The sequence below is a fragment of the Micropterus dolomieu genome, linkage group LG12, assembly GCF_021292245.1.
Source record: "Micropterus dolomieu isolate WLL.071019.BEF.003 ecotype Adirondacks linkage group LG12, ASM2129224v1, whole genome shotgun sequence".
NCBI lineage: Eukaryota > Metazoa > Chordata > Actinopteri > Centrarchiformes > Centrarchidae > Micropterus > Micropterus dolomieu.
In genome coordinates, this window is record NC_060161.1 from 22437695 (window position 1) to 22452634 (window position 14940).

General features: G+C 40.9%; 1 long non-coding RNA gene across 1 annotated transcript; it reads left to right on the forward strand.

Moving 5' to 3' along the window:
* Window positions 1-2358: 2358 nt before the first annotated feature.
* LOC123980152 lies at window positions 2359-7004 on the forward strand. Its single transcript, XR_006827386.1, has 3 exons — window positions 2359-2420; window positions 6438-6532; window positions 6894-7004. It is a non-coding gene; the product is annotated as an uncharacterized LOC123980152 (long non-coding RNA).
* Window positions 7005-14940: the final 7936 nt, after the last annotated feature.

A 14940-nucleotide genomic window follows, 5' to 3' on the forward strand; every position in this document is an offset into this window, starting at 1 on the left:
TTCTAATAAAATATTAAATAAAAAAACGCTTAGATTTCGGAAAAAAATACAATCCTTTTTTAACCTTTTGGCTTCCCGTACATTCAGTTGCGCTTCTAGCTCGTATTCACTTCTGTTGGTACGTATCACGTATGGTAACTGGCCAAAACTACGCATGATTTGTTGTAGTATGATTGCATAAAGGAAGGAAACAGGAATTCCGGTAGGGAACAGAATCGACTGACGTGCAGGCAGCGCTGCAGCAGTGCAGCCACTTAAACAGAGTTTGCCCTTCCCCTACTGACTTTCACTTTCGGTGCCCGAATGGAAGTGAATGAGGCTTTGCGATCGCGATTATTTTTTTATTTTATTTTTTTTTCTCGGAAGGGCGAGTCGGAAGGGCAACTTGAGTCAGGAAAGGCAAACGGGCAGTTGCCCGGGCAACCAGAGCAACCCCCCTGTGCACGTCCCTGAGATAGGCTATATCACCACGAATCCACACAAATGTTCACTTCAGCACCTCAGATAAAGTGCAGCTCACAGTCCCAAACGGAGCAAGTCTGCGCCTCACATTTTAGATGTTATTTTGCAAAACTCACAGCGCGAGATCGCATCAGCTGGAGGAGTCCACTAGCCCCCGACTCGTTATTATCAGTTATACATTTGTTTTTCACTGCTTGAGAAAATCGATGTCGTGAGGACGTGTGAAAATTGTCAAATGCGTGTGTGCCACGCTCAACGCCTGAGAGCTGGCAGCTCTGGTGTTACGGCCAGGGTCATCTGTACCCCCCCTGCATGGGAATCATTCTGTGATCACAGTGTGATCATGGGACAACTAAGGTTGTTCTGCCAAAATCTTTTTCCTGATGTCAAGGAAAGATATAAAATCCATGCCTGGAGTGATTATTTGTCATGTTCCTATGACAGAACTATAACACCAGCTATGTAGTTTGATCCTACTTTACATCTGTCCCGGGTATGTGAAGTGTATCAGAGTGGATTTTGGAGAATCACCTTTTTCAGCATGTCAGCTTTCACAGCAGGGTCATTCAGATCCACAGAGGAGTCCTCCAGCTTTATCCTCAGCTTTACTGCCTGTTTCATTACTGGTGTGGAGACACAGAGAAGAAGAACATGCTGTGGAATTACCTTTGTGACAACAAACTTATACATGTAAATGAGCACCATGTCTGAGTACAGTTTACAGTTTTTCTCGATTGCTTAAACACATTTCTTGAAATTATGTCTCTTTTTCTCGAAACTCTGAACAGAAATCCACAACTTCTCACCCAGTTCCCCAAAACGTCCTATTTTCAAGTCAAAATGAAGCTCTCCACTCAAACCCATTTAATCTTGCTGAAAAACTTTGCCCTCAAAAACACACACACTACAACACAGTTTTACACACTGGTGAGATAAATTCAAAACAATACTAACAAAACTGGTTACGTTGCTTGTAATTCTCCCCCTCAAAAACCTTTTCACATGATGAACACAACAAAAGAAATAACAAATTTGCACAATTTACTATTCCTTAGTGTGCTGTACAGTACAACACACCAAACAACTAATTATTCTGCCCCAGTATACTGTCTTTGATCTGGGACAGGCCAGAGATTCTTGTTCTCCACCTCCTCCTCCTCCCTACTCCTGCTCTGTGTCCTCCACCTCCTCATCTTCCTCCTATCCCATCTCCTCCTCCAACTCCTACTGTTCTTCTTCCTTCACCTCTTCCTCCGCTCCATACTGCTCCTCCTTCTCTTCCTCCTTCTCCTCTCTGGTGTCCTCTATGTCTTCCTTCATATTTCTTTGGATCCATTGTTCCAAAACTGAATGAACCCACTCTGGGCATTTTATCTGTCTATTGAAGCTTCTGATTGGTGTGTGATCAATTATGACTGTTTGTGTTTCCACCTGGGTAACTGTGTGCTAATTGAGAGAACAATATGCTGACTTGAGTGGACAATATTGAATGTTAGTGCTTTGTCAATGACCACATGGCATAGGCAATGAGAAAGCAAGGATGTTTGTGTAGAGTTTAGGGAAATGGGTGTGCTTGTTGAAAAATGGAGTTGTGGTTTTGAAATTCTAGTTCAAAGGCCTGCTTATAGTGTTAAAGCAGTTGAGAAAAACTGTAACATCAGTTATTCTCTCTTCCACTGAAGCACTGTAAACCACTCACCAGGGACATTGTAGCAGACAAATGGTAATCTGGTTTCACAGGGAAGAATCGTCCATCTTCCTGAACTCTTCAGAGCAACACCACATGCAACACGCATTGAGCCTAACATGTTTAAACCTGTGTTCCAGTATGTGAATGAGGAGCCACTCCCATCAGACCAGTAAATGTCAGGATCTCTGAACAAACCAAACCATGCTACGTCTTTTCTCACGAGGTTTGTGATCTTGACGTTGTCTGCGTTGTTCTTCGCAGTGGCCAGGTCAGTGAAGTTCTTCCTGCAGTAACTCTGAGCACTGGACCAATTCATTGGTTGATTCACCAAAACAAATTCAGGATCCAGCTGTGTTCCTGCAGTTAATTTTTAAAAACAGGGAATTGTTGAGCTCATGTAATTTTGAAATAATATTTATTCAAGATCAAAATAGACGCTGTTATGTACTTACCTCTGTAACAGATAAATGGAAATATTCTAGAACAACTATCATCCCACCAACTTCCACCATTTGCAACGCACACACAGAGTTCAGAACTTGAACCAAAGTTTGGTTCTTTGTCAAAGTTACTCCAGCTCCTAAATCCAGCTCCTGTCTCTGTGTAGCCGTCTGACCACCTCCAGTTGATTTTAGTGTACAGGCCAATCCAGACATCAGAGCTGAGACCAGAAGATGAAACTGTGTTGAGAAGTTGGTTCACTTCTTCAGAGTTTTCAATGGTGGCCAGGTCTGTGTATGTCTTTCTGCAGTAGGTCTGAGCTTCAATCCAGGTCATATTATTAGCAACATAGTAGTACTGATGGAGGAGGCATAAGGAGAAGATGTCCCAGCCTGTGAGGGGAACAAGTGTTTGATTTGTTAAAGGTCTGAATTTGTCTGTTAACAAAACTGAATGTTTTAATTTCCTGGTGGGCTGATTGGATTTTTATTAACATTAATACCCCCTAAAATAGGTTTAAAATGTGTTTTTGCCATTGTAGTTTTACACTACCTGTAGCAGCTGACTGATTGTGAGCAGGTCACTGTATGGATTAAGCCCTTAATTGATCTCTCCCGACTCATTTTACAATCTGGTCGAATTTCTGCCACATCGTTGAAAGTCTATGGAACTCAATAAGAAGTGATTCATGAAAGTCTGAATATATGGAATGAAATCTGACGTCATTACCACAATGGTGCCCTTAGTGTTTTCGGTGTGTGATACTGACATAGTGAATCAGCAAGAAAGTGTCCATTGTCAGCAATTTTGAGCAATGACACTGGCGAAATACTGGAAACCATGTCCAGTACCATTCTTTTGATTAAGAAAGTTATTCTCTTTCATCGAGGAAGACCAAATGCAGTGAACCTCCCAGGCCAGACAGTTCCCTTTTATCAGGCAAACAGTAGATAATAGATACAGATTGCATGTTACAGGCAGAGATGAAAAATAAATTAATAATGAGAGCGTGAGAGAGAGAGACAGAGAGAAATTGCTTATTACGTGATTCAACATTTCCCTCTCTCACACATAAAACGCACTAAACAACCGCGATATTGCAACAAAGTTTAAGTTACAACCCTAATCTGAGCCCATAAAACAAGAAGAACAGCAGCACGAGGGGACAGATGCCAGGATGGATGTTGTAGGGTTCTACAGAGTATTTCACTCACATATATCCCAAAAAATAAATACATGCGAAGCAGAAAAATGGTTTACGAGCACAGTGTGCTTTTTTTGTGTAATTTCCACAAAAATTATACTGCTCTAACGCTGGGCCGTGTTGGGTTACTTTGGAAATGTAATAGGTTACCGATTACAAGTTACCCTATGTAACAATAGCCTAAATTAACTATCATTACTTTTGTAAATTTCGAATCAATGTTTTTCAACTGGGCAGCCTTGTGGATAGCACTGTTGCCTCACAGCAAGAAGGTTCTAGGTTTGAACCCCGGTCGTCCTGGCCTTTCTGTGTGGAGTTCACATGTTCTCATGTCTGCGTGGGTTCCTCCCACCATCCAAAGACATACGGACTGTTTGTCTGCCATAGATCGGCGACTTGTCCAGGGCTTTTGCCCGATGTCAGCTGGGATTGGCTCCAGCCCCCCGCGACCCTGTATGCAGGATAAGCGGTTGACGATGGATGGATGTTTTTCAACTGTTAAGCAGTTTGGGGGACAGTTTAACAGGCAGATGTTGGTGCTGAAATTTCAGACTTGAGAACCAATCAAAAGCATCAGAACAGCATCAAACTTTACTTAACAGCTGTGGCTGGAACTGGCAAAGAAAGACATTGTGCACATGAAAAACACGCTAAGCAACAAAAATAATATTATTCAACATATATCCGAGCTTTTTACAGAAAATATTCCCCGATGTTATCATGAACATTTTCACAAGTAACTGTGATTTAAATACACATTTTCCCCAGTAAGTGTAAGATATTAGTTACAGTTAATTTGTCATTAAATTACGTAACTAAATTAAATGTAACTAGTAACACTGGTAACTGGAATATAATATTCATAATAAGCCTAAACTAATGGTAAACTATACAGTATATGAAAATGTATTAAATATGCTGAGATTAATATAATAACTTTATACTAACAGCTGACTTGAATAACATAAGGTCCAATGCAGCTGACCTGCCGCCCAGTCGCGCATTCATGGCAAGGATGGTGCGTTCAGTACCACGGCGTTTCGTGGATTAGTAACTGTAATGATATCACTGTTTTGGAAATAGAAATCGTTACACTACTAGTTACTGGGAAAATGAGTAAATGTAAAATGAGAAAAGTAATAGGCTATTATTACAGTTCCTGCCCAACACTGCTAACAGTAGGCCTAGCAATGAATTTAGCTTTAATTTAATGCTAGAATATTATACTAATAGAAATTATTTATACTCCACAGATTTTGTGCAACCAAAATAAAGATTTTTATGAACACTTAAATCATACTGATAAATTAAATTCAATCAGCAACAGAAACCTACTTCCTTAAAATAGAAAGCAAGTATGTAACAAGATTTAACTGAAAACACAAAACTAAACACTTTTAACACCCACCCTCCTCCGAGTGAGTAAATCACAACAGTGCCCTTGAGTGTAGGCCATTTGTAACTCCTTCTGCGGGAGGCTGCTGTTGAGACCGGGGCTGCGTTTGTTTTTTTTTGCTTAGGAAGGTTCCTAACTGAGTGAAGTGAACCGGAAGTATTTCAGTGGCAGCCAAGATAAGAGCTGTTCAAATTATCTAAAAGCTAAAGAAAGGTGAACCCCTGGAGTCGGCTGAGGCCAAGCACCTGACCCTTAAGATGGCCTTTCTCCTCACTATCACCTCTCTGAGGAGGGTGGGGGATCTCCAGGCACTTTCGGTTTCTCCTCGATGCCTGGTGTTTGCCCTGGGGAGGGTCAGAGCCATCCTGCACCCCTGTCCGGGCTATGTCCCTAAGGTTTCATCCAGTTTGGCAGGGTCTACGGTGCTGCAGGCGTTTCATCCCACACCTCAAGTGACGGCGGAGGACGGGAGACTTCATCTGCTCTGCCCTGTCAGAGCGCTGAGTATTTACACTCTGAGGTCAAAGAGCTAATGTGTCTGGTGTGCCGGCGTGCTTATATACGCCTCCAGTTACGCTATCACACGCTACCGTTCAAGCAACACCAATAGGATTTCATTCATGATTTCAGCCCTGCCACGCAAAGAGGCGTTCCCATAGTGTTGTCACCGACGCAGTGTATCGTTCCCCTTCTCGGGGAACAAGGGTTACATATGTAACCCGAGACGTTTTATCACGGCAGGTCATGTCAGTAAAATCCGCCGTCGCATAATTACGTCGCTTAGAAAAGAGCAGTCGGATTCTCTTAGACCCGCCATCCTCTTTTCCTAAGTCCTTATGAATTTTCCTTCACATTTTTCCTTGACCTCATGACGTTTTCCATCGAGATCAAGGAAAGGTGGTTAGGAAAGGAGATTTGTTTGACTTTTCGGATGCAGCCCAGGTCAGACCTCTCTGTGAGCCAGCTCCCCGGTTTCCCCTTCAGTTTGGTTTTCTTTGATTTTGGATTGTTACTTTGTGATAGGCTATTTACCTTGCCTTTGCCTACTACAAAACCTTCACCCGTATACATTCATGCAACCATTATTCTGCACAGACACCACTGAAACCACAAACTACATACCTTATACTTTCATTATGTTAGTTTGAAATAATTCTTAATTTGGCTTATTTCTGTTAAGTAAACATATGTTATTAACTGTTTACCATGATGTGTCTCAATTTTGTTGTGGCCTTTGGGGCCAGGTCACAGTCACCTCCTCTGGAGATCTGAAGTTGCAGGGTTCAAATCCTCAAGTGACCGAGCCAGATTTGCTGACAATGGGGGTGTTCAGATCATAGTGAGTCTCAGCTTTCTATTTTATTTGGATCCTGTGACACTTTCTTCTTATTTTTCTCTGCTAAAAGGTGTTTGTGTGACTTAAACTTTAAACCTTTGAAACATAAAATGTTGTAGGTGGGTTGAACATTTCACCCAGTAGTCAGGTACATATAACAACACTCTAACCACTGATCTAAAGTTTATGCTGTAAAAAAAATCAAGTTTTCATTTCCACAATTATCTCAAAGTCCAAATTCTATCATCATTTTAATCTCTTATGTCATCTGCATCTGTTCCCCTCTGAAAATGTTAAATGTTTTTTTCACGACTTGTATCCCAATCATTGCTGATTACGGCTATATTTATACAATAATTTACAGACGAGCATCAAACAAATCAAATAATTAACTGACCTGAGAGACACAAGACACCCAGTAAGATCCTCTCCATCATCGTGCTGCTCTGAGGTCTGTGTGTGCGTTGATTTAAACCACTAAGAGGATGTTTGCATTTTTTATGCAAAAAGCAGTGTGAAGGCAGACTTATGAAAATGTTTGTTTCCACAATATATATTTTTTTTCTTCAGTCTTTTTTTTCACCTTTGTTTTGTCCTGGGCATGTTTAATTTTTTTTGTGCATTTAAAAAATTGCACAGCTTCCAGAGACAGGGTCCCAATTACTTTGGGGTCCACATTATCCAGAGAATTAAGTCAAAAGTTTTCACTGGGACTGTGTCTTCAGTAGAAAGTAGTTCCAGTGAAACCGGTTTACAGAGAAGCTGGATGTTTGAAATGTTAATTTATTAATAAAGTATAAAAAAATAAATTAAGGAAATAACACATATGTAATGATGATCTCATATAATTCATCTTTCAACATAAAATGTGAGTAAGGAACCTGCAGCCATGCAAATATATTGTATTTGTAATGCAAAGGCAGAGTGAAGATAAGGTGTCCATGTCCATCTGTGTGTTGACTAACAAATATGAGAACATCCTGAGGTTTCATACAGGGTAAGAAACTAGAAATTAAAGAGGTTAATGACATTTGAAAACTATTAATTTGTTACTCACGCTGAGTGAAGACAACTTTCATTCATGTGTCAGATGATTTGAACATAAACTGTAATACAGCAAAAGAACAGTCTTAAATGAATCAATTACAAAACAAATATGTTATCACTTATCTCAGGTGGTATCAAGCCATGGTGGAGGATGGTTTTATTTTTATTGGACCAGGATAAGAAAGAGATTTCTGCCTCCTCCACAATACATTGGAGGTAAACAGAATACATATATGGTGCATTCAGAAAATTAAACAGCTTCCAGAGAATTCACTGTCAGTAGTTTTCACTGGGACTGTGTCTTCAGTAGAAAGTAGTTCCAGTGAAACTGGTTTACAGAGCTGGATGTTTGAAATGTTAATTTATTAATAAAGTTAACAAAAAAGAAATAAACACATACATAATGTGTAATGATGATCCAATATAGTTCATCTTTAGATTTAAGGTCAGAGTAAGGAACCTGCAGCCATGCAAATATATTGTATTTGTTATGCAAAGGCAGAGTTCAGAAAAGGTGCATGTCCATCTGTGTTTGACAAACATAAGTAAGAACGGAGGTTTCATACAGACTAGAAATTAAAGACTGAGGTTAATGACATTTGAAAACTATTAATTTGTTACTCACGCTGACTGAAGACAACATTCATTCAGGTGCCAGATGATTTGAACATAAACTGTGATACAGCAAAAGAACAGTCTTAGATGAATTCAGCCTTTGTTAATGTGTACTATCAGGACTTGTATGTTTAAACTGGGGTGACCTGCTCCATCGCACATACTTAAACGCTAACACATAACTATGTGCAGTTATGTACAGGCTCCACTTTCTAAATGTAACTAGTTCCCATGCAGATTGTAGTGCCACTCTCTGACATGACAGATTTTAAATGATGATAATCAAAACCATAGTATAGGCTGTTAAGGTGGGCTGACCAAGATAACACAAACTGATAAAATAATATGCATAAGCCCACACCAGCTCCTCTTCTCTGTCACTGACAAAGGTCACAGGTCTTTTACACTCTTAATGCAAAAAGTGGGTGGTGACTATTTTCATTTGCAAAGTTCAGTATGTCATTTTTAGGAGGATTTATTGACAGAAATGCAATAATAATTATAATAATCTTTCTTTATAACACTTTTAAAACCAACATTACAAAGTGATTAACATAAAGCAGTTATAACATAAAAACATAAATAAAACAATACAAGAATCCAAAGTCACTTCAAAATATACTTCAAATAAAATCAGGTAAAATCAGGGAATGCTCTATGGTAAAAGTATGTTTTAACAAGGGATTCTAAAAAATTTACTGATTCAGCCGACCGAATTTCATCAGGTAGATTGTTCCAGAGCCTTGGTGCCCTAACTGCAAAGGCTCTGTCCCCTCTCAGTTTCAGCCAGGTCTCTGGGACCACTAAAAGCCCCTTACTTGAGGATCTCAAGTTACGAATTGGAATGTAAGGTACTAGTAGGTCAGCAATATAGCAAGGGGCGAGACCATGTAAAGCCTTAAATGTAATCAGTAAAATCTTAAAATCAATTCTAAAACATACTGAGAGCCATTGTAACGAAGCCAAAAAAGGAGTGATATGATCACGTTTCTTGGTTATAGTTAAAAGCCTGGCAGCTGAATTCTGGACATACTGTAGCCGAACAATAGATTTTCGATTCAAGCAGGAAAAGAGACTGTTACAACAGTCCAAACTTGAAGAAATAAAAGCGTGTAAAATGGTCTCAGTATCTTTTAAAAGTTAAAAAAGGTTGGATTTTAGAAATGTTTCTAAGATGATAAAAACATGATTGCACCAGCTTTGTGGTGTACTGCTCAAAACACAAATCAAACCACACACCAAGATTCTTTGCCACTGGCTTACTTTGATCTGATAAACCAAGGCAATCTGTGAATAGCACAATATGTTTTGTCAAATGCTTGGGGCCAATCATGAGGATCTCTGTTTTATCGGAGTTTAATTGAAGGAAATTATCGGACATCCAGTTTTTTAACTCACTAAGGCAGTTCTTCAATGAAGTTAACATTTCAGGGTCAATGTGTTTAATGGGCAGGTACAACTGTGTATCATCTGCCTAAAAATGGAAATAGATACCATGTCTTTGAATAATGTGCCCTAAAGGAAGCATATATAATGAAAATAAACTGACCCCTGCGGCACCCCATACTTAACAGTAGTGTATGAGGACGTATAATTATTCAAAGACACACAGAAACTCCTATCCGACAAATAAGATATAAACCAATCCAAAACAGTGCCAGATATCCCCACCCAGCGCCTCATTCTCTCCAAGAGGATACTATGGTCAACTGTGTCAAACGCAGCACTAAGATCTAAGAGTACAGCACAGAGCACATTCCACTATCTGCAGCCATCAAAAGATCATTGGTAACTTTGAGCAATGTTGTTTCAGTGCTATGGTATTCCCTAAAGCCCGACTGAAACTTTTCAAAGATGTTATTTGTTTCTTATGGATGTAGAAGCTGCTTGGACACAATTTTTTCTAAAATTTTAGCCATAAAGGGCAACTTGGTCTAGATTGGAGACCATTGGTCTATAATTTTCAGGGAGGGAGATGTCCAGTCCAGTTTTTTTAACAGTGGGTTCACACACGCAGTTTTAAATTAATCTGGGACATGGCCGCTGGATAAAGAACTATTACAAATTGAGAGCAAGCAAGAACCTACGGAATCCGTGACTCTTAATAAAAACTTTGTCAGTATCACATCAAGAGGACTGGAAGATACTCTCATATGTAATACCGTTTCTACAAGTTCTGTAAATGTAATTGCATAAAACTTGTTAAAACTGTCATGCTGTTGGTGTGGAAAATCTGAGTAAGTGGCACTGAGTGTGATAGAAGCTCGAATTAACTCCACCTTTTCAATAAAATACGATAAAAACACCTCACAGTCAGCATCACTTTCATGGGATATGACTTTGGGATTAGCGGGTGACTCACAGTTAAAAACTATACATCTGTGGTCAGATACAGCCATATCCAGTAAATCGACAGTAGAAATTAAACTAAAGTAAAAAGAAGGTCTAACGTATGACCACGATTATGTGTTTCACCACATACATTTTGTTTAAAATTAAAAGAATTTGTGATATTTAAAAACTCAGAAGCACAACTATTGGTGGGGTCGTCCACATGGATATTAAAATCACCACAAATAACTTTGTCATAGTTTAAAACAAGAGTAGATAAAAATTCAGGAAGCTCTATTAAAAAGCTGGTTTTGGAGGACGATAAACAATAGCAAATATAATTGGGTTTAGGCTTCCGAGTTTAAAAGTCAGACTTCAAAGATAAGAATTTCTCACAGGGTACTTTGTAACACTTAAAACTTTTCTTAAAAACACCAACAAGGCCTCCACCACGACCGCTGACTCTGGTCTGATTAAAACATAAATCATAATTTGGGGGACACAGTTCAACAGTTTGGCTATGATCATTCGTTTGAAGCCACGTTTCACGGGGGTTGTGGCACCAGGGAAACATTTTGCAAACTGGATATTTCGCAGTCACTGATTATTATTGAAGTTGGTTGGATAAGAGGAGGCACTGTGGAGGAGGCAAGTGCCATGTTTCTGCAAACGCACGTTGGGTGGATGCTGCCAGAGGGTGCTGCAGTCTCCCTCGGCAGGGGAGATTTCTGCTGTCTGCAGGTCAGTGACCCTACCAGATCCTCTCCTGGTCACAGCATCTATCAGCAACCTGCGGCGACTGGAGGAGAAGGAGGATCTCCCGTTTGGGGATGGTGGCAAATGTCCAGAGGGGGAATGTCGTGCGTATCCAGGATGTCGAATATGTTGGCCAGCGGGAGGTCCAGAGTTGGAGTTGGAAGAGGTGAAGACGGGTGCCTTGCCCCATGCTTGGTCCTGCAAGCCGAGGACCAAGCATGGGGCCTGGAGTCGAACTTACTGGCGCCTCTGGATCACCCTCACTGACAAGAAGCCGTGACTCCGCTGAAACGTGAATGGGTGTAGGGTCAGCAGATTTAGGCTTTGTATCCAAGTGAAGCCCCAGGTTCTCAGCGTGGGCAGAGATCACCTTATGCACCGGAGCCCCTGTAATAATGGAGCCAAGCCAGTGAATGGTGGTATCATTATCAATTTCCGAAGTGGAGCAGTCAGCATGGTGAGATGTAGTAGCTGCAGTCCGATTGTCGATGGTTTTGGCTGAGAACTGTGGCCCTGAAGGCGTTTTGCCTGGGCCGATGCGACGGTAGAGAACTCCAGGATGAACTTTTCTCCCTGAGCTGGGCCTTCAGAGAAGCAATACTTTCCTTCAGCTTGGAAAAGGTAAGTTGGCAAGTTCCGCATTCAGCCATCACACTCGAAAAGAATGTCTCCAGGTCAGAAACGAGTGAGAGGGTGGGTGAGGCCCGGGCGTCCACCTCGCTAGCCTGACCGTCCGGTCCGCCCTGCCATAATGGTCTGCTTCCTCGTGTGACAGCCGAGAAACAAGCTGCTCTTACCGCAGAACTGGCACATGTAACACGGTGGATCAATATATTTGAGAATCACAACCTGAGTGAAATTACTCGTTTTACTATCATAATGTGATCCATTCTGTCCCACATTCACGTTAGAGGAGCGCTAAAATGGAAGTTAGCCTGCTCAGCTGGCAAAAGTGTTCCTAAAACACAAACCACATTGTCAACATATGCAACCAACCAGCTCAGCCGACTAGCTGTGACGGCATGAGCCGAGCTAACGCCAATCTATAGCCGGAAAGATGCAACCAGACAACACGTCTCTTCCAGCGGCCCACGGCACTTTGTCACAGTGAACAGCGTTTCATCCTCCTAGCAGCAGCTTGCTGCAGTGGAGAGGAGGATACCCTGTCTTGAAAGGCTTCACTCGGCAGTTGTGTTGATAGTGACTGCACCACCGACAATGCACTGACACCGAACCTGTTGCACGTTGAGCCGTCATCGGAGCATAAAGCCATGGTGCGTTTAGTGACACCACAGCTTGTTCGATGGTTACTCCCCCTTGGGCTAAACTTTCATTTATGGAGAGTTTGGCGGCGGAGAGTGCCGAAGATGTGTTGCCCTGTTTTGTTCACCAGTACACATTTCCATGCAGAATGGCAACGCCGCTGCACACTGACAAGCCCTGTGAACAGCATTCTGCAGGGTTTCCGCGGGTATTAAAAAGTCTAAAGTCTTACATTTCAAAATCAAAATTTAAGGCCTTAATTATCTTAAATTCACCGAAGCTTGTGTTCTAGGTATTATATATATATATATATATATATATATATTTAAACAGTTCTTAAAGCGGTCATTTTATGCTCATTTTCAGGTTATACTATATTTCAGGTTTACAAATGAAGGGAGGTGGGAGGTGGTTCTGATGTTAGGTTAATTTCAACAAATGTATAAAGCAGTAAATGAATACACAAAAGGCAAACATGAACAGTCCTAACTGTAGCCCTAATATTTCTGAGGTCATATTAACAGTGTTTTCCTGCCATTATAAGGTGGTGAGGCTGAAAACTGCTTGGTGCTGCGCCATGAATGTAAAATCATTGTGGAGAGAATCAAAAATAAACACGACTTTTCCCAGAGCTAATGGTTGTATTTCAAACCCAGTAGACTTATTTAGCAATTTACCTTTTGGGGTGTAGTTTACACCAACAAATCTGCTCTAGATTTTAAAACTTATTATTCACAGGTGTGGTAATAACAATATTTCAAAAGTATGTGGAATTGCATATTTCTTTATTGGAAAACATAAACATTATCTTGGGGGATGACCACCAATCCCCCCACAAAAATACCATTTAAATTTAAAAAAGTCTCTTCTCTTCTCCCTGCACTCACTCACACACACACTCACACATACACACACTCACACACACACACACACACACACACACACACACACCCACACACCATTCCTTTTCCTGGACATAATGGAAGCCAGTCTATCTTTACAGGAGGAAGTGGACTTCCTGGCCGCCAAGATCCAGCAACTTCTGCTGAAGCAGGCTGTCTTATGGCATCTCTGTGCATGACATGAGGGTGACAGAGGTCTTACTCCATATACTTTTTGGTCCCCCAAAAGACGAGAGGCTTCTGAGCCACCATATATTTCCACCCACTGAACCACGATAATGAACAAAGGGCATTTCCACAAGCTGACGAAGATCAAGAAACTGCTGGAGCTGGTGCAGCCCGGCAACTGGTTCACCTCCATTGACCTGAAAGACGCCTTTTCATGTTGAGGTAACACAGTTGACCGGTGTCATGTCTCTTGGGGCCTCAGTAGGACATGCTGCTTGTGCTGGAGGCTCTAAAGTCTGCACCTTATTAGCCCCTGGAGCAATCCTGATTGAAAATACTATCTCTCAAACAGCCTTGCTGCTAGCTCTTACCTCTGCTAAGAAGGTGAGTGACCTGTGTGCCCTGTCGGTTCACCCCTTTTGTTCTTAAAAACATAAGGAGCATGTTCAGGTCCAGGACAATAAATCTGGATGCTTTCTACCACTCTACCCCAATTAGGGTACAGGGAGGTGAGATCTGTTGTGTCTAGGGCTGAACGGTTTGGGGAAAAATCTATTTGCAATTTTTCTGCCAGATATTGCAAATATGATTCGATTTGTGATTTTTTAAAATTTAAGTTTTGTTAAAGTTCAATATTCACTTTCAGTCTATTTTTGAGCTTTATCAAGCAGCACAAAGCAGATGAACCAGGTAGGAAGTCAGACACAGAATGGCATACAGAATCTGATTGATTTTCAGAATAAAACACCCTTTGCAGACTCCCGATTGTATATCAACAATAAACACAGTTAAAACAGACAAAGAAATTAACCATAGTAGAAGCACACAAAAATCGCGGTACAGCCAATGCCTGTGGTTCATTCCTAGTTGTGTCCAGTGTGTGCTCCAACATCCAATGCAGAGCACACAGCCAGACACAGCCACCAAAAATCGGTCGGACATCCCTCACCAATACACCATCCTTGATTTTAAGGGCTTAGATTAGGGGTTTGACAAAACTCGTAGCCCATGAGACTTGACACTGCACAAATAGTGGGGCCATGACAACAATAATAATAATAATAATAATAATAATTTATTTGTAGAGCACAAGAAAAACAAGTTACAAAGTGCTTTAACAAGTGTAAAGACAATAATACCCAAGAGACAATAATACAAAAACAATACAAGATAAAAGCATGACATGTAAAATACAATAAAATAAAAGGGATAAAATAAAGTAAAATAAGATCGGGAAAGGCTCTCCTATAAAAGTATGTTTTAAGAAGGGACTTAAAAGAGTTCACTGACTCAGCCGACCTGATTTCCTCGGGCAGGCTGTTCCAGAGC